This window comes from Chiloscyllium plagiosum, chromosome 7, assembly GCF_004010195.1.
Source record: "Chiloscyllium plagiosum isolate BGI_BamShark_2017 chromosome 7, ASM401019v2, whole genome shotgun sequence".
In the NCBI taxonomy this organism is placed as follows: Eukaryota; Metazoa; Chordata; class Chondrichthyes; order Orectolobiformes; family Hemiscylliidae; genus Chiloscyllium; species Chiloscyllium plagiosum.
The window spans coordinates 95,970,785-95,991,980 of record NC_057716.1 but is presented as its reverse complement, the minus strand read 5'-3'; the positions used below and the strand labels follow the sequence as shown (position 1 = coordinate 95,991,980).

Genomic DNA, 21,196 nt, shown 5'->3' with positions numbered 1-21,196 from the left:
ATTCCAGAAGATTAGTCAAGCATGATTTCCCCTTCATAAATCCATGCTGACTCTGACATATCCTGTTACTACTATCCAGATATGTCGTAGTTTCATCCTTTATAATAGACTCCAGCATCTTTCCCACCACTGAGGTCAGACTAACTGGTCTATAATTTCCTGCTTTCTCTCTCGCTCCTTTCTTAAAAGTGGTACAACATTAGCCACCCTCCAATGCACAGGAACTGATCCCAAATCTATCATACTCTGGAAAATAATCATAAACGCATCCACGATTTCTCGAGCCACCTCCTTCAGTACCCTGGGATATAGACCATCAGGCCATGGGGACTTATCAACCTTAATAAGTCATTAGACTAGTTTTTCATTCCAGATTTATTACAGCAAATTTCACCATCAGCCTCAGTGGAATTTGAACTCATGTCCCCAGACCATTAATCTGGATCTCTGAATTACTAACCCTGTTCTTCAACAAGGAATTTTTCCGAAAGTATTTAAATACTGTGAGCATTGAACTGTTGAATTAAGACTGACTGTAAAACAATGGTCAGCCTAATTCCTTCAGTCAACCTCATTAACAAATTTAATGCTTCATATACTTCGCGAACTTTAATGTATGAGTTCTGCATGAGAAAGATCGACAAATGCACCATCCCTTTTAGGAACCAATGATCGGTATATAATAACACAGATTTATAATTAGAACTTTCACTTTGTGGATTCAAGAGTGAAATTTTCAATAAGCAGATAAAGTTAGGAAGTTTGAAGTGTTAAAGCAATAGTCATTAATATAGAACAATCTGATTGAAATGTGAAATCATATTATGGAATGTAGGATAAAATGGATTGTCACATGGAGGGAATAGTGTTCAAGCTAATGGGATGGACTAGCAAAAAGAAAAACAAGTGGCAGCATATTCCCCTTTTCCCAACTAAGTATTGACATGGCCCTGTTCGGTGAACACTAACCCTTCACCTCATCAGCCAAGACAACTCACGTGATCACAGGCTAATCGGCTGATAGTCTTGCTGAACAAGAGGCTGCTAGATGCTAAAGACTGCCAGTCGAGGCTGAGTCCTTGGGAGATCCAGTTACAGCAAGATTTTTATATTCTTGTTGCAAGATTGGAGTCACAGGGAGAGAAGGGCTGAGGAGGGTTAGGGGCAAGGAATGGCGAGGCCCTACATCCACACCTCCCTTGCCCCAAGATTGCATACAATGGAGGCCCATCGAACTGCTGGGGGTGTGTTGGGGTGGGGGAGGGGTTGTTCTGTTTTTTCCCCTTTGGGAGAGAAGACATTGTTCTCACCCATTTGGAAGCTAGGTAATCACATGGTGAGTTAAGCCATTTAGTACCCATTAATTGACCATTTAAGGGCCTTAATTGATTGCAGGAAGAGAAGATCATGCATGGAATGTCTTAAACAGAAGTTAACTCGAGAGGTAATATAAATATCTTGCCAGGCCAAACTGGCTTAATTATTTCCACTTCGAGTCAGAGTCTACAGCATGGAAACAAATCCTTTGGTCCAACTAGTCCATGCTGACCATGTTTCTAAACTAACCTAGTCCCACTTGCCTGCATTTGGCCCATATCCCTCCAAACCTTTCATGATTTATCCAAATGTCTTTTGAATGTTGTAACTGTACCTGCATCCCCCATTTTCTCTGGCAGTTCATTCCACACATGGACCACTTTCTGTGTATAAAGGTTGCCCCTCTTGTCCTTTTCGAATCTTTCTCGTCTCATCTTAAAAATATGCCCCCTAGGTTTGAAACCTCTCACCCCAGGGAAGATATCCTTGGCATTCATCTTATCCATGCCCGCCATGTTTTTGTAAACTTCTATAAGGTCATTCCTCAACCTCGTATGCTCAGTGAAAAAAGTCTCAGCTTATCTGGCCCATTTTTATAACTCAAACCCTCCAGTCCCAACAACAACCTGGTAAATTTCTTCTGAACCATCTCTAATTTAATCATATCCCTCTTTAACAGGGCAACCAGAATTGCACACTACTCCAGAAGAGGTCTTACCAACACCCTGTACAACCATAATTTCCCAACTCCTGTACTTATCATTGGTGGAAAGTGCCCCTCCCAATGACACTGAGCTCAAACCATAAGATGTTTGAAGCCTTGGTTAAATCTGCAATGCTTAGTTTTAAGTATTGCTTGACCAATCTCTGGGCACCTGGAATGAATTAATTTGAGGTGCAAAATATAATTGAGCACATACTTATCCTCTTCGACAGGAGGATATCTGCTGGCCTTTCTTGATCTGTGTAAAAGTGACTCAAGTGCCTAACTAAGTGATTCCTCTCCCTCTATCCCACCCAAGCCAAGGGGTTTCATCCTTGCTGCATCTATCCTGTTGAATCCTGGAAGAATCTTGTATTTTCTACTCAACTTGGAGGGTAAAAGGTTTATAAAGGTTCCTGCATGGCACTGAGTTCAACTTTGAACCTAACAAAACTCAATCATATCTGTCTTATTTCTCATTTCGTGACAACGGGACAATGTTAGCAGCCTTGATTTTGAAGTACACTTGCAAGCTAAAAAGCAATTCTGTTTGTATCAATACATATGTGCATGTAAAGATATTAATTCCTGTTTGTACCATAAATAGATTTTACATTAAGTACAGGAGTTGGGACATTATGGTTGTACAGGATGTTGGGAGGCCTCTTTTGGAGTACTATGTGTAGTTCTGGTTGCCCTGTTACAGGAAGGATATGAGTAAACTGGAGAAGGTTCAGAAGAGATTTACCAGGATGTTGCTGGGACTAGAGGGTTTGAGTTATAACAATTAGCTGGACAGGCTGGGACCTTTTTAAAATGAGCATAGGAGGTTGAGGTTTTTAAATTATAGAAGTTTTTAAATTATGAGTGGGAAAGATAAGGTGAATGGTAGGTGTCTTTTCCCTAGAGTTGGGCATTTCAAGACTCGAGGGCATATTTTTAAGCTTAGAGGAGAGAGATTTTAAAAAAGACATAAGAGTTGATTTATTACACAAAGACTGGTTTACATGTGGAATGAACTTCCAGAGAAAATGATGGATGCAGGTACAGTTACAATGTTTAAAAGACATTTAGATCCGTACATGAATAAGAAATATTTGAAGGGATATGGGCCAGAAACAGGCAGGTGGGACTAGTTTAGTTTGGGATTATGTTCAGCACAGACTGGTTAGACCAAAGGGTCTGTTTCTGTACTGTATGGCTCGAAGAAAACTCTAAGAAAACTATGGTGTGCAAAAAACCTTTGTTCTGTCGTTATATTTTCCCTAAGATTACTTGTATGAAAAAAATATCTTTTGCTAATTTCCTTTTGATAAAATAATTTCAACACACATTCAATTGCATTAACATTTAAAGCCAGATAATTGATACAATATATGACTACAAATTATTTTCACCAATCATTTTGCCAATGGCTTAATATTCATGAGATTCAATACTAAAACTGTAATAAGGAATATTTTTCATACTTCAGAATTACAACTGGTACAATGACGACCTTAAAACACATTAGTTTACATTCCATGGCAACATGCCCTGAGACCTATCTGTAAGTACTTATAACTGACTTTTACAAATTTAGTTTATTTGATTTTGTATCTTTTGTCTATTCGACTGACTGAAATAAAATACTTCACACAGTCGGAATAACAGGCCAGATTTTCCACTGAATGGTAATCTCTCACAGATTATCTCTCTGGCCCTTTTATTTTCTGAAAATAGGTAGCTCCACATTTCAGAGTGGGCTTTCCATTAAAGGCTGTATCAAATATGATATAAACCTCTTTCACACAGAGAGGGTTAGGAACCTGGAACGTGCTGCCAGGGTTGGTGTTGGAGGGAGATACGATAGGGGCATTTAAGGGACTTTTATACAAGCACATGAATATGCAAGGAATGGAAGGATATGGACCAGGAGCAGTAGAATGGATTATTTTAATTTGGTGTCATCTTCGGCAGAACATTATGCGCTGAAGGGGCCGTTCCTATTATGTTCTATGAATGTTCTATATTCTTAGAACTGTCTACTGAAAGCGGTCAGCTGTCACCACTGTCCACTGCACATAATATTTAGAGTCCAAACAGCCACTTAATACAGCTGCTGTTAAACCATAAATACAAAAGGTAAGTGTGGTGTCATGGTGCAGGAAAATTAGGGCACGAGCTGGGTAAGGGAGGAGGATGGATGGTGGGACTGATGCCCAGTGGTAAGCTGATGGGGTGCCAAGTGGGTAGAATGCAAAGTGGCAAGGTAAGTGATTCAGTATTTAGTGAGGGTTGAAACGATTGAACCCAGATAGGGGTGATGTTTTGGTAGATGTCAGGCGGGTGAGGGGGGGGGGGGTTGAGTTGGGTCGGGTTGGGTCAGGTGGTGGGGATAGAGCGGGCAGATGAACGAGTGTCAGGGTGGGTCCAGCAGTTAGAGGTCACCAGGTTAGGAAAGGTGCCAGGTTGGGTCCTGTTGTGAGGATGGGGAGGATGGAGGAAATGTCCACCCTAGTGATTATTGTATGTGCAGTCAAATTGAGTCTACACTTCAGCATGAGGTAGGTTTGCTCTCAAAGTTCTCTTCATGCTAGCACCACCTGACTGGTGCTTGGCTCATTAGAAGCTTTAAAATCATGGCTTCTTTGTGTCACGTTAAGTTTGGCCCTGTCCATAAGACCGTAACACATAGGAACAGAATTAGGCCATTTGGCCCATTGTATCTGCTCCAAAATTTGACCATCGCTGATATGTTTCTCAGCTCCATTCTCCTGCATGCTTCCCATAACCCTTGCCCCCCTTACCAATCAAGAACCTAACCAATTCTGTCTTTTACACACTGAAAGACTTGGCCTCCACAGATATCTGTGGGAATGAGTTCCAGAGATGGACCACCTAATGACTGAAGATATTCCTTCTCAATTCTGGTCTCCTTCCTATCAGAAAGATGTTGTGAAAATTGAAAGGATTCAGAAAAGATTTAGAAGTATGTTGCCAGGGTTGGAGGATTTGAGCTATAAGGAGAGGCTGAACAGGCTGGGGCTGTTTTCCCTGGAGTGTCGAAAGCTGAGAGGTGACCGTATAGAGGTTTACAAAATTATGAGGGGCATGGATAGGATAAATAGGCAAAGTCTTTCCCCTGGGGTCGGGGAGTCCAGAATTAGAGAGCACAGGTTTAGGGTATAAATAAGATATAAAAGAGATGTAAGGGGCAACTTTTCCATGCAGAGGGTGGTACGTGAATGGAATGAGCTGCCAGAGGAAGTGGTATAATTGCAACATACCACTGCACAGACCAAGTCACCCATCAGAAGGTGGTAGTGATCTGCCTTCTTAAACCACTGCAGCTTGTAGGGGGTGTGTGCACCCACAGAGCTGCTAAGCCTGGAGACTTGGCCTAGCGCACTGAAGGAACAGCTAAATATTTCCAAGTCGGGATGGTGAGTGGCATGGAGGGGAACTTGCAGTTGCTGGTGTTCCCATGTATCTGCTGCCCTTATCCTTCTACATGGAAGTGGTCATGAACTTAGAGGGACGAAGGAACTTTGGTGAAATCCTGCAGTGCATCTTGGAGATGTTACATGCTGTTGTTACTGAGTACCGCTGGTGGAGAGATGTAATGACATTCAAGTGAGCATCTCAGTCTTTTGCTGCAAAAGACAGCGAGGTTTACATTTGTGGAGAACCTTTGAGTTCCTCAGGATGCTCTCAAAACCAATAAAGTAATCCTTCTGAAGTGTAGTTGTCAATGTATTGCAGGAAATGTAGCAGACAGTTTGCACAGCAATTATCCTCATAATCAGCAATGTGACAATCATCAGATTATCTGTCTTTGAAATGATTTTTGAGGGTTGGTATTGACCAGGTCACTGTTGTATGGCGGTGTAATTGTCTGAAAGGCTCAATGTCTACAACTGCCTTAAGCATTTTTGTAATTTAGACTTGGCAGCAGAATGGTTTAGTATATCAAAGGATCAAGATCTAGCATTCAGCTCCTCATGGACCCTGCAATAATATGTATTATGTCAATGTAACCTGGAAATAGTTATCAACATGCAAAAACTACTTCCTGTTCAATACACAAGCCTCTTCTAGGTAGACCAGGATGTAGGTTTCCTCGACCACTCTAGATTAAACAGACAACAATGATCCCAGGGGTAAAGGACTTGTCATTTGAGGAGTAGTTGAGGACTCTAGGTCTGTTTTCAATAGAGTTTGGAAGACTGAAGGGGGTATCTCATTGAAACTTAAGAATACTGAGAGGGCTGGATAGAGTGGATATGAAGAAGATGTTTCCACGAGTAGGAGAGACTGTGACCCCAGGTCATGGCCTCAGAGTCAACCATCAACCCTGTAGAGTCATAAAGTCATAGAGATTTACAGCATGGAAACAGACCCTTCGGTCCAACCCATCCACGCTGACCAGACATCCCAACCCAACCCAATCTAGTCCCACTTGCCAGCACACGGCCCATATTCCTCCAAACCTTTCCTATTCATATACCCATCCAAATGCCTTTTAAATGTTGCAATTATACCATGCCACTCACCATCCCGACTTGGAAATATTTAGCTGTTCCTTCAGTGCGCTAGGCCAAGTCTTAGAACTCCAGGCTTAGCAGCTCTCTGGGTGCACACACCCCCTAAAAGCTGCAGTGGTTTAAGAAGGCAGATACTACCACCTTCTGATGGGTGACTTGGTCTGTGCAATTGCTGGCCCAACCAGTGACACACACTCCCACTGAAGGAATTTTCTAAAAGTGTCAAAGACAATAAAAGGGGGAATGTAGCAGTTTTCAAAATCAATTCAAGGGAATAAATTTAGATAGGATATCCAGTCAATTAACCCTTTCATTGACTCCTCTCACTCATGCTAGCCTCATTAGAAGCTGATTAAAAATCTGGGCTTTTTTGCGTCAAGTCTGGCCCAACCCATAAGACTCTGAGATGCATGAGTGGAATGAGGCCATTCGACCCATTGAGTCAGCTCCACCATTTGACCTTGGCTGATATGCTTCTCAACCCCATTTTGCTATTTTCTCCTCACTTATCTGTGATCCCTTACTTATCTACTTCTGTCTTAAATGCTCTCAGTGACATGGCCATTTCAGGATCTGCAGTGCATTCCATACTGCATGAACATGATAGTTTGCTCAGTGGGAATTTTAAACACCCAGGCATTCTTGTGGATTTGATTTGTCCCAAACCAATGATTTCCTGTGGTTAAACCAATGGCTGGAAATTAGTCTCCAATCTAGTTTCAGTCATCGCCCCATCATTCAGTACAATCCACTCCATCACCCACAACTCTCAACAGTTAGTTGATTAGCTTAATATTCCAATTAATTGTAAATTAAAAATGAAAGAGGTTATTGGCTGCATTTTGATATACCTGTTGAGTGTCACAATCCAGAGTGTGAAACCAACCTGAATTTGGATTAATTGTCCACTTTGGGCTGAATAGGACCTTTACTTGGTTTAAATGTCTGTCAAGGTTCACAGAGGTTTTCTGTCTAGGGTTTAATGTGACCTCTCACTGGCTGCACCAGCAGCTATCATTGTAATGCTTTGGCAGGACAATGCATGCTCTAGTACACACACTCAGCTCATAGAAACAGTTATCAGGATGTTGCCAGGAATGGAGGGTTTGAGACACAAAAATACACTGGAAGGACTTGGATTTTTTCCACTGGAGCTTCGGAAGTTGAGGGATGAACTTATAGAGGTTTATAACATCAAGAGAGGCATAGATAAGGTGAATAACAAGGGTCTTTTCCCTCGGGTGGGGAAGTTTAAAACTAGGGGCCATATTTTTAAGATGAGAGGAGAAAGATTTAAAAAGGACATGAGGTACACCTTTTTTACACAGAGATTGTTTATATGTGGAATGAACTGCCAGAGAAAGTGGGGGTTGCATGTTCAGTTAGAACATTTAAAAGAGATTTGGAGGAGTATGTGAATAGGAAGAGTTTGGACCAAGCGCAGGCAGATGGGACTAGTTTTGTTTGGTTGGACTGAAGAGTTTGTTTCCATGCTGTATGACGTATTCAATGACTGGTCCAGACTGCATCACCGAGCTCTTTGTTCACTGTCATGATGCTTGCTGACTCTGAATCTACCTGGATGCTCACAGTGTCCCTGCCTTGCATTGATTTGCTGTGATGGTTTCTGCCTTTTGCCCTGTCAATCAGAGATACTGGATTGTTGTCTTGCCTTTCCATTTAGCAAAGACTAAAATCCAGGAAAGTTTCCATGGTTTTCAGCAAATCTCACTCAAGTCAAAGGGAACAGCTTTCACTCAGAGTCCTTGGCATAACAAACCAAGAGCAGTCTCCAATACCAGTCCAGTGCCTATTTGTGACAATCAAAGTCAGAATACTCACCTCATAAGGAGTGAGGAACGAGATAACGGGCAGCATACCACTCCCCTTGGTGCAGGCAACAGTGATAGTGCCTGAACCTCGGTGGGAGGTGGGTTTAGTAGCAGAGATAGAAGTTTGCATCAGATACAGATAATAAACACATTTAGCATGCTTGCCTTCATCAGTCAGACCTTTGCATATAGGAGTTTAGATCAGAGTGGTGCTGGAAAAGCACAGCAGGTCAGGCAGCATCCGAGCAGCAGGAAAATCGACGTTTCGGGCAAAAGCCCTTCATCAGGAACCAGTTTCCTGATGAAGGGCGTTTGCCCAAAATGTCGATTTTCCTGCTCCTTGGATGCTGCCTGACCTGCTGGGCTTTTCCAGCACCACTCTGATCTAAACTCTGGTTTCCAGCATCTGCAGTCCTCATTTTTGCCCCTTTGAATGTAGGAGCCAGGACATTATGTTGAGGATGTACAGGACATTGGTGAGGCCTTTTCTGGATTACTGTGTCAAGTTCTGGTTGCCCTGTTATAAGAAGGATATTCTCAAGCTGGAGAGGGTTCAGAAGAGATTTACCAGGAGGTTGCTGGGAATGGAGGGTAAAATTTATAAAGAGAGGTGGGTAAGCTGGCACCTTTTTCACAGAAATGTAGGAGGTTAAGAGTTGTTTGACTCTCTGAGTGTGAGACATCAGAGAGAAGATGGCAGCACTTAAACAAGTGAAGTGAGAAGGTCATCTTAATAGAGCATTCCACCAGATGAGTAAGAATACTCTTCCCTAGGTGGCAACTTCAGAGTAGGCTGGTATGGTCTGTGTATTTGGTCCAACTGTGGGAGGAGGAAGTCCCATGTGCAGCAATGACTCCAGGACTCTACTCTCAAAGCATGGTGCTGTCTTCCTGCTGTGTGCCATGGCTGGGAAAAAATATCAGGGGCATCTCTGGACTGACGGTGCTCGACTGGGTGCACAATGGGCTTTTAAAGATGGCACAGGCACAAGTGTTTTGGTGCATATCCACCGAGCAGCGCGTTGTTCTGGGAGGGGATGTGGTAAGATGGCATGGAAATCGAAGGGGAGAGATGCCATACGGGTGTGGTCGGTGATTAATGAGGTGAGAATGGTAAGATAGGGTGAGAGCATATGTTAGACCTCATGGTGGGAATCCCTCCAAACAAATTACCGTAAACTGGACTTAGCCAAAACAAAAACCCTAAGTTTCAGCCTAATGTATTTTTTGGATATCTTTTTACTCCTGCAGCTTTCTATCTTGGTCACTGAGATGCAGTGAGTGTATGGCCTGCTACTTTTACCTGAACTCACCTGTTGCTCTTTGACCCTGCAGTGACCCCCAACAGGAGGGAATTCTCCCTCAAGATCAGGAAAAGTCTTACTTCCAGGATCCTAGAGGGTTGATATTGATATTCACTTGACAAGGGTGGTGCGTGTATGGGATGAGCTGCCAGAGGAAGTGGTAGATGTTTTGTTTTGTTATTCATACACTATGGCTGGTGTAATCATGACATGCAAAAAGGCATCTGGATGGATACATCTGTAGGAAGGGTTTAGAGGGATATGGGACAAATGCTGGCAAATGAGACTAGGTTAGTTTAGGATATCTGGTCAGCGGGGATGACTTGAACTGAAGGGACTGTTTCCATACTGTACATCTCTATGACTATGGCTGTACCAGCAGCAAGCACCACCGGTGACTCCAAAATTCATGTCATATATCTTACAGCAACGTGCCTTTACATAGTGCTTTTAATGTAGTAAGACATCCGAAGAAGCATTATCTGACACAATCTTTCTCATCCTTCTTGACGTTTTCTATAGAACTTAAAATTAATCCTCACCCGACCCTCTCTTCTTAAGCTCCTTGTAAACTGCTTTCCAACTTTTCCTCCTTCCATGTCTTTACTTTGCTGAAGGTCAGATCAAATCTGGTGTCATGTATTTGAACTCATTCTTTGATAAAATTCAGTAATGATTTCGCTCTCTTTTTTTCCCTCCAATCCAAAGAAAGTTTAAGATCTAACGTTGCCGTCACCTTGCTTCCTGATCTCATCTTCTCATCTGCTCCTTCTTAGCCTTGCTGGAATTCTGCAGACATCTTAATCCATTACATGGGCTTCTCGATCAGCAACATTTGAACGTACAGCAGTGTGCAACTGTTCTCTCTTGCCAGTGAGGTGGTTACTGCCAGTCATCTGTATGCATGTTTAAAGTAGTGCTCAGAATCTAAATCACACTTGTTTTGTATTGTTGCCTCCAAGCTGCAGTGGATGTTTTGATATGTCATATTTTTTTTGAAGATAGGAAGCAAAGTCGGATATCTGATGCAGCTTGTCATTTCTACATTATGTCAAAGAAAAAGACTCTTGTTATAGAGCCTGTAGCCATCACTCATTATTCCCACTGACATCAATTAGCAAGGAAGAGTGCAAACTACTCTCCTAACGTATGTCTCCAGCTAATTACATGTCATGTTCCAGCGCAGCATATTACATGTTGATAAAGATTCAAATAGTCATGGCTGTCCTTATTGGTGAGCTTAAGTTAAAAAAAAACAAAGTCCATGGGGCTGGACTCTGTCAGAGTTAGAAGGAGTGAAACAGAACTGATAATAGAATGTGGATGCATCACTGAAAAGGCTGGAGTTTGTAGCCCATCCCTAATTGCCCTTGCTAGGTCACTTTAGAGTTGACCACATTGCTGTGGGTTTGGAATCGCACATCAGTCAGACTCAATAATAATGACAGATTTTAACAACATTAGTGAACCAGATGGCTCTTTACAACAATCAATGATAGTTGTCATGATCACCATGACTGAGGCCAGCTTTATATTCCATATTTTATTTAATCAATTTAGATTTCACCAGCTGCCATGATTTGAGATTTGAGCTTCTGTCCTCAGAGCATCAATCTAGGCTTCCAGTTTATCAGTCCAGTGACCACTCCAATGTTTCCAACGCAATGATAATTGCATTTTAAGATCAGTGCAAGAAAAGGGAAGCGTGATTTCAACATTGTGGTGATTCAAGTTGAAAGTGTCAATTTGCTTCTGCTCACTTGCAGTTTTATAGGAATAAGGAATGAAATTTGTGAGAATACTGAGCAAGTTTAAGGAGATTTCTGGAAGGGTAGAACAGTTTCTCCACTACAGATAGTCTTCAACTGTGGCGTGTCAGCAAAGCTGGCATGTAAGATGCAGCCTCAAATGAGGCTAATAATCAAATGTTGAAGTTGAAATATTCAGAATCTCTCAGGAATTATAATGAACTTTGCTGCACAAAATAAACAACTTTGATATCTGCCACAAAACCAGAAATTGCTGGAAAAATTCAGCAGGTGTGTGGAGCGAAAGCAAAGTTAATGTCTCGGGTCTGGAGAATCTTCTTCAGAATAGATAATTACCCATCCATAAGATTATGTTTTAGTCCTTTCGGATTTGATTTAATTTGATTTATTATTGTCACATGTACTGGGACACAGTGAAAGGTGTTGTTTTGCATGCTTTATCGGCAGATTGAACTATACAATATGCATCAGAGTACCAGAACCGAGTGCAGAATACAGTGTTACAGCCAGAGAGAAGGTGCAAGAAAGAGAGAACAATGTCAACATTTGACAGGTATGTTCATAAGTCTGATAACAGTGGGGAAGAAGCTGTTCTTGAATCTAATGGGATATGCATTCAAACTTTTAGATCTTCTACCTGATGGAAGAGTATGGAAGAGAGAATAACCATAGAGGGAAGTGTCTTTGATTATGTTGGTTGTTTTCCAGAAGCAGCAGAAAGTATAGATGGAGTCAATGGGTGGGAGGCTGGTTTGTGTGATGGACAGGGCTGTGTTCATGACTCTCTGTAGTTTCTTGTGGTCTTGGGAAGAGCAATTACCAAACCTCGCTGCGATACATCCAGATAGGATGCTTTCTATAATGCATCTGTACAAATTGGACAGTGTCTTTACAAACATGCCAAATTTCCTTAGCTTCCTGAGAAGTAAAAACATTGTTGTGCTTTCTTGACAGTCGTGTTGACACAGAGTCATAGACATATACAGCACAGAAAGAGACCTTTCGGTCCAACTCATTCATGCCGATCAGATATCCTAACCTAATCTAGTCCCATTTGCCAGCACTTGTCCCATATTCCTCAAAACCCTTCCGAGTCATATACCCATTCAGTTCCATTGTAATTGTACCAGCCTCCATTATGTCCTCTGGCAACTCACTCCATATATGCACCACCATCTGTGAAAAAGCTGTCCCTCAGGTGCCTATTAAATCTTTCCTCTCTCACCTTAAGCCAAGCCCTCTAACTCTGGTCTCCCCCATTCTGGGGTAAAGTCTTTGGTTATTCACCTATCCATGCTGCAAGGTGTAAAAAGGGATATCTATCTGTTTTGAGCCTGTGTTGCGCTTTTGCTAAGACCAATATTACCTCTTCACTCAATTAGAATGTAATTTGAAATCAGTGAATGACTCTAAGCAATGATTGCATCAGAGCCCAGAATGTTAGCAGAGCTAAAGCAGGCAGTCTTATTCTGGTATCCTCCAAAATCATACTTGACCCCATTTTCACATTTACATTATGCCTTATTAGCAAACATCTACAGCTGTATGATAAATACACAAGCAGACTTGCAAATACATAGAGCCTCATGACACTCCACAAGCAATGAATCACTTTTGAAGGTGAATCACTGTTGTAAAGTAGGAATGTGATTTCAATCATTGATATATTTTCAAGCTGAATTAAGATTGCTGCATTTAGGAACAAACCTCAAGTGAGCTTATCTACACGTGCACATTTTTATTCTAGATTTAATTCCAGATTTAGCTGCCCAGGGTAATTAAATTTCAATTACTTTTCTTCTTGGCAACAACTCGAGATACATTTCAGCATTCTGAAAAGTGACTTCCCTTTCAAATCATGAAACAGGCAGAAGGTTTCCTTCAGGCCAATGTCAGTCCACAAATGACTTGTCTATTGCTTTTTGGATCTGGCTGAAAAGTAGCATTCCTGACTTGCATAACCTTGCCCCTGCCATAATCATTACCTTGTCACAGCAGGAATCTCGGTAAGAAGTCAATGTCAACTCCGGTAGCATCAGAATAGTCATGAGGGGCCCCTACGTTTTTCGGCATCAATGAACAACACATTTATAGAATTCCTGCAAAACTGTCAGAAGGCACTTCACAGGAGCACTGACAAACAGAATTTGACATTGAGTCTCATCTGGAGATGTTAGCAGGGATGGCCAAAAACTTTAAGGAGCTGACTGTCCTCGTTATCAACCTGTCAAATGCAGCGGGGGTGAAATCCTCAGTTGAGGAACAAAGAAGACATGTCACAGGCAATGCACTGGAAAGTGGCATCATTGCATCTGTGGAGACACAGGCAGAGAAACCGGGAGAATGGAATGAAGTCATTTTAGGAAGCAGAGTATGAGGAAGTGCAGTCGAGGTAACTGTGAGAGTGAGTGGGTTTGTGATGGATATTGGTGATCAGATGATCACCAGAAATGAAAACAATGAAATCCAGAAAGGGAAGGAAGAGTCAGAGATGGACTAGGTGAAAGAGGGATGGAAATTGGAAGCAAAATCAATGCATTCTTCCAATTCTGGATGAGAGCAGTAAGGAGCACCAAAGATATCTATAAAGACCGTGTCTTTCCTTTATTGTTCCTGTGTTTCTAATTGTGGACTGAAATGAGAATGGGATTGTTTTAAAAACTGAGGGTTGTTGGAGAATTGTTACGTATTTTGTGAGTACCATTCACCCAGCAACTTGGTTGCTGACAAACGGGAGCTGAGTGGATGTGTATAGGTGGAGCCTTGGATGGTGCAATTAGTTAATTGTTCTGTGAACTAGTGACTGGTTATCAATAACAAAGGTCATCAGTTGCCGTCAGCTATGTGATTGGTTCCCAGGTAGCTGAACAGCTCGGGTGTAAACAAGAGAAGCCTTCAGACCACTATCAGCTTAGGGGATCTCTCTGTTGTTTGCAGTAAAAGCCAAGTTAAGCTTAAAGAAAACCAAATTATCTTTATTTCAGCAGCTACTGTAAGCTATGCAAATAGACAAGGTCTTTTCCCTGGGTTGAGAGAGTCTAGAACTAGAGGGTGTAGGTTTAGGGTGAGAGGGCAAAGACTTAAAAGGGACCTAAGGGGCAACTTATTCATGCAAAGGGTCATGCATGTATGGAATGAGCTGCCAGAGGAAGTAGAGTCATAGAGTCATAGAGATGTATAGCATGTAAACAGACCCTTCGGACCAACCCATCCATGCCGACCAGATATCCCAGCCCAATCTAGTCCCACCCGTCAGCACCCGGCCCATATTCCTCCAAACCCTTCCTATTCATATACCCATCCAAATGCCTTTTAAATGTTGCAATTGTACCAGCCTGCACCACTTCGTCTGGGAGGCTGGTACAATTACAATTTTTGAAAGGCATCTGGGTGGGTATATGAATAGGAAGGGTTTAGAAGGATATGGGCCAAGTGCTGGCAAATTAGACTAGATTAGGTTGGGATATCTGGTTGGCATGGACAAGTTGGACCAAAGGGTCTGTTTCTGTGTGTGTACATCTCTATGACTTTGTTACAACTCCTTTAAATCATCTCACTTTCCCCAAATCAATGGTGGGTCCCTGTTATGTTTCTCTATGTGGGGTGTGTGGAACATTCCTTGTTCCAGCATTTCTAGGGACCCATACTCACAGCTCTTGCTCTGAAACAGTGATGGTGTATCATGCCTCACGATGAAAGCATGTAGGAAACCAATTCTAGTTATGCCTGGAGTCATCATTAATGTTAAAGATTTGAAAATGTGCACAAAATTCCCAAATTTACCTGACTTGCAGATCCAAGTTGACAGACAGCCTGGACCAGGTTTCTGTACTTAACAAAAATGACTAATCAGTCTCAATAAAAGCTCCACACAAAGGCCGCCTGGCTGATCTTTGAGGGGCCCTAATCTCTCCCGAGTTACCCTTTTGTCCCTAATGTATTTGTAAAACCCTCTGGATTCTCTTTAACCCTATTTGCCAGTTATCTCATGTCTCCTTTTTGCCCTCCTGACTTCCCTCTTAAGTATACTCTTACTGTCTTTATACTCTTCTAAGGATGCACTCAATCTCTCCTGTCTAGATCTGACATATGCTTCCTTCTTTTTCTTAACCAAACTCACAATCCCTCTACTCATCCAGCATTCCATACAGCTACCAGCCTTTCCTTTCACCCTAACAGGAACACACTGTCTCTGGACACTTGTTACCTCATTTCTGAAGGCTTCCCATTTTCCAGCCATCCCTTTACCAGCTTTTGAAAGTCCTTGTCTAATACCGTCAAAATTAGCCTTCCTCCAATTTAGAACTTCAACTGTTAGATCTGGTCTATCCTTTCCATCACTATTTTAAAACTAATAGAATTATGGCCACTAGCCCCAAAGTGCTCCCCCACCGACACCTCAGTCATCAGCCCTGCCTTATTTCCCAAGAGTAGGTCAAGTTTTGCACCTTCTCTTGTACGTACATCCACATACTGAATCAAAGTGAGAACAGTTCAGTCAAGTGAGGGAAGGTAGTGATGGTTGGAATCTGTTCAGACGTCTTTCCAAGGTAGAAGTGGAGAACTGTCAGACCCATCCTGGTGGGTAATGAACATACAGAGGAATTGTACCTCCATGGTGAAAAGGGGACGAGATCAGGAAATGGGAAATTGTGGATTCAACAAAAAGTATCAGAAGAATCATGAATGTAAGTGAGAAGAGGTAAAATATGTTCAAACCAGGAAGAAATCATTTAATTGGCAGGAATGGCCTCAAAGAATGCATCTGACTCTTTGTAAATTTTGGGAAGGTGGTAGAAGTAGGTTTCGTGGGGTGAGAGGGCTAAGAGATGGGAAATTGTGCTGGGGGGAAGATCATCAGAGGTGATGAGGTCAGTGACAGGCGTGGAAACAACAGCTTGATGTTCAATGATGGGGTCGTGGTGCAGGGGGAGATAGGAAGAAGTGCCTGAGAGTTGGCATGAAGTCTTCGCAGGGTACAGGTCAAGGTGCCAGGTGACAACAGCAGCACCCCTTGTCAGCAGGCTCGATAACACAGTCAAAGTTAGATTTGAGTAAACAGTCTACAACAAGTTCAAAAGGTTCAAGTGGGTGAGGATATCAGAGAAGTTAAGGCTGCTGATGTTACATCATTAACGCTCAGTGAAGAGATCAAGGGTGGATTGAAAGCCAGAAAGAGGGCTCCGTGTGGTGGCACAGCACTGGAGATGGCAAAGCGGCACATGTATCGATGAGTGGACTCTTGTCCAAAGAAGTGAGCACAGAAGCAAAGGCAACGGAAAAAGTGTTCATATCATGTTGTGTCTAAAATACATGGAGGTGGCAGCACAACTAGATCAAGCTCAGTCCTTTGCTGATCACATATCATTCAGTACCAGTGAGGAGAAGGTCAGACAGTACAATGAATACACAGCAAGAGGTGAGATTAGAAGATGGGATGCAGTCAGATGGTATGGGAAGTAGAAGAATCCAGAGAGGCATCATTCCTGGTGGAGGCTTTGGAGCATGCGTTCTTTAATGCTGAAGACAAAATATTCCTTGTTAAACTATTGAATGAGAAAGAATGAATTGAAATTGGGGACTGGGATGGCTTTTACATAGTGTAAGGCAGTGCTGATGAAGAAAGAAGGTGAAAGTATGCATATTGCTCTTTATGATACTCAGCATGGATCCCAGGATGCAGTAGACGCAGCTTTCAGAGGAGATACCTGCAATCTTGTCTGGTTTTGAAACATAAAGGATGGATCTTCACTTCGAGACTGTGTGGGGTAAGGCACAGCCAGAGACAGTCGGTGAGGAAGAAGCTGTGGCTGTGAAATCAGCTTTAGGCAATTATTTTATCAAATACATGAAGGGAATTCAAAGGGAGATGGTCAAGAACAAGCAAGGGACCAACTTATACCGCTGATGGGAGGGTTGGTAAGTGAAGGACACTTGGAGAGGAAGGATAACAACAAAATACCACACCAATTGCAAACTCAAAGCAAAATTAAACAAAGTGTTGGAGAAACTCAGTAGGTTTCCATTTTTTGTTCACTTGTGACTGAGCCAGCATTTTTATTATCTATCTCTGGTTGCCTTTGAGAATGTTGTGGTTAGTAAGTAGGGGCAGGCATAGAAATACTGCTCAGCCAGCAATGCTTGTATCCCACAAGTGAATTAAAGCAACCTAATGAGGCTAACAGTCTTTGTGGAGAGAGAAAGAGTTAATATTTTGAGTTCAATTTGACTTTTCTGCAGTACTGGACCGGAATGACCATCTCTCAACAGCTTTGAATGTAAGGATCTCCCTCCTCAAGTAGCATAGAATCCCGACAGTGTGGAAGCAGGCCATTCTGCCCATCGAGTCCACACAAAACCTCTAAAGAGCAGCCCACCCAGACCCACCACCCTATCTCATTCCTGTCACCCTGCATTTTCAATGGCTAACCAACTTAACCTGCACAACCCTGGACACTAGGGGTGATTTAGCATGGCTAATCCACCTAACCTGCACTTCTTTGGACTATGGGAAGAAACCGAGCACCCAGAAGAAACCCACACAGAAACAAAGAGAATGTACAAATTCACACTGACAGTCACGCAAGGATGGAATCAAATCTGGATCTATGAGGCAGCACTGCTAACCATTAAGCCACCGTGTTACTCCATACTCCGGTTTTGGTCTCGCCAATGTCCTGTCCAGTTGGGGAAGACATCCCCCACTGCATCCTCTTGCAATGAAGGCCAGAATGCAAATTTTAGTTACTTCAACTTTAGATGAATGTAAGCAATGTTGACAATTGCCACCAAAAGAGAGAAAACAGGCCTCATTGTCCCATTGCCATCCTTCTTATTGATAAATGTAAAAGGTACAAATGGGCGGTTTTCATTTTCATCTCTTTGAGGCGAGTGCAATCTCAGTGAGACACTGCACTGACATTGCTTGTCACACTTGCTGCTCATCATGTACAATCAGAAAATATAAAAGTGTTCAGACATTTGCTAGATTAAATCTTGACTGCTATGACAGTCCAATCCTTTCTGTGCAGCCATACAAGAACCTTAAAATAACAATGGGTCGCAGAAAATTGAAGAAAATGTGATGTTACTGACATCAAATGGATATGTAATGTTGCTGAATTGTTTCACGAAGAACTAATTTAAAAGTATCTTTTTATCTATTAAACAGTAGAGTTTTGCAACATTACTGTCCCATCAGCAGGACAGGGAAATATATTCTAGTTTGGTTCATTGAGTCAATATGCTGCCATTGAATGAATACTTCCCTTTGGCTTGTCTTTAATGAACAGTTTGTTTTGATGCCATTCCTTTGATAGTTTCTTCCTGATTTTGGAGCAGCAAAGGCTGAAATTGTTTCTGTACATTTCCCTCAAAACTTGCACTGGCTCTGCTGTGGAAATTATCAACATTAAAATGAACAATCGCCAACTATCAGAGGAATTATATTAAGCTGATGTCCTTAAAAGCATAGATTGACTTTGACGCCTTTTATGAATTTGTAGCTTTTCCCATAACTCAGAACAATAGACAATACGGGGTCAGAAGAACAGAGGATGTAAGAGCAGAAGTGAGCCATATAACTAATGAGCCTGTTCAACCATTCAATACAATCAGAGGTACTCTTGGACTTCCAGCCCACTTCACTACCTATAACAAACAAAGGATTGCTGGAGATCTGAATCAAAAACAGAAATCATTGGAGAAACTCAGCAGGGTCTAGCATCATGTGTGGAGAGTAAACAGTTAGTATTTTGATAAAGGCAAATTACTGCGGATGCTGGAATCTGAAACCAAAAGAGAAAATGCTGGAAGATCTCAGCAGGTCTGGCAGCGTCTGGAAGGAGAGAAAAGAGCTGACATTTCAAATCTAACTGACCCTTTGTCAAAGCTTTGTCAAAGCTACCAGACCTGCTGAGATTTTCCAGCGTTTTCTCTTTTAGTTTCAGTTAGTATTTTGAGTCCAGTGACCCTTCTGAAGGGACAATAGCTATGGAAAGGTGGTATATATGCTGCTATCAGGGATTTTGAGAGGGAGGGGATGGTGCGAGCAGATAGGCGGACATGATAGGGAATATGATCTCATTTTGCAATCAGGAGCTCTGCAGCCTCCAGGACTCAATGTCAAGTTCAACAATTTTAAACGCTGAACACCCCCAACTATGTCCTTCACCTACCCCACATCCTAGGCTCTGTCATGACGTGGGCTGATTTCATCACAGACAACCTATTTTCACCAATTCATAGTCCCCATTGTCAGTTTTTCCTCCTCCATGGCTTACTATCAACTGCCCGTTTGTCTGCCTAACTTTTTCGCTTTCTCTCTTTCTGTCTGGGCTCTGCCTCCATGAATCTGCTCATTCCTTTTCTCTATAGTGGGCACACTGCAATAATTATATGGACAATGTGATAGCATGGACAGTCACTGGAAAATCAAAGCATTTTCCTTTCCTCTTCCTGATGATTTTCAATAATTTAAACTCTCACTAGAGTCCTGCTGTGCTATTCACTAATGCCATCTATTTAACAGTTACAGAAGCAGATGCCTTTGTGCAATGATATAGAATGGTGTTTGTGATGACAGATGCATGCTTATTTTATCAGGGATACAATGGAGAACAACCTTTGCCAAGTTAAAACTCCATGTTACTTACTGCTTTGCCCTTTTGGCTTGCTTGGTTTTTCTCCTCAGCTTTCCCAGTCTAATCTTGTCTCCATCTATCCCCTTCCTACATCTTGTTGCATTGTCTCTTTCCCATTTCCAATTCCTCTTCCCATAATTTTCTAACTTACTTCCAACATTGCCTTTCCCCTTCTATCCTCTCCCTTCCCAGTTTTTTTTCCAGCCTCAATCCCTCATTACATTATCCTACTCTCCAATATTGCCATCTTGTTTTCCCAATGTTACCTTTGCCATTTCCTCTGAGTTTGCTACTTTGTATTTAATCAATTCCAGTCTCTTTGTGTTTGAAGAGATTATACCTTCTGTAAGTGAAACTCATTTGGAGAATTGGAAATGAGACAGTAGACCAGTGGTGGTGATGTTTGTTCAGGTTAACTACCCTGTGAATGAAGAATTTTCTCCTCACCTTAGCCTGAAATGGCCTACCACAATACTGAAACTGTGACTTCATGTTTTGAACCCCACTACCTGGGGAAACATCATTCCTGCAGACTCCTAACAGAAGTTTAGAGGTTTCAATGAGATCCCTCCTCATTCTGCTAAACAGCAATGAGTATTGGCCCAGTTGATCCAGCTGTTCATTTCACATGACAAACCTGCCATCCCAGAAGTCAGTGTGGTGAACCTTCACTGCATGCCCTCAATGGAAAGTGTATTTTTTTCTTCAGTAAGGAAGGTGTAGTCAAACAACTAAGAAAGCATCAACATTGCTAGGGAAGGTAATCTGCTAACTTTACCCTGTCCGGCTGACATGTGTCATCAGACTCAGTATCTGTTCATTTTCCCTCATAAATTTCTCTGTTGATTTTTATCATGCCAATGTAGGTAGCCCTGAATTGCCCTCTGAAATAGCTCACAAAGCCATTCAGTTAAAGGGTAATTAGGGATGAGTAACAAATGCTGGTCTCATCAGTTATGGACTAGTTAAAGTTGCATCCACATCCTATGAAAGAGTAAAATATAAAACTTATTCCAATTCATACTTCCAGTATTAGTGGAGGGGTGGAGTGGTGACAATGTCACTGGACTAGTGATACAGAATCACTGGTTAATTCCCTGAGT

At 42.0% G+C, this 21,196-nt stretch overlaps 1 protein-coding gene across 3 annotated transcripts in view; it reads right to left on the bottom strand.

Moving 5' to 3' along the window:
* LOC122551780 (contactin-associated protein-like 5) overlaps positions 1-21,196 on the bottom strand; it is a 1,278,965-nt gene that overhangs the window by 441,527 nt on the left and 816,242 nt on the right. The window lies entirely within an intron of this gene.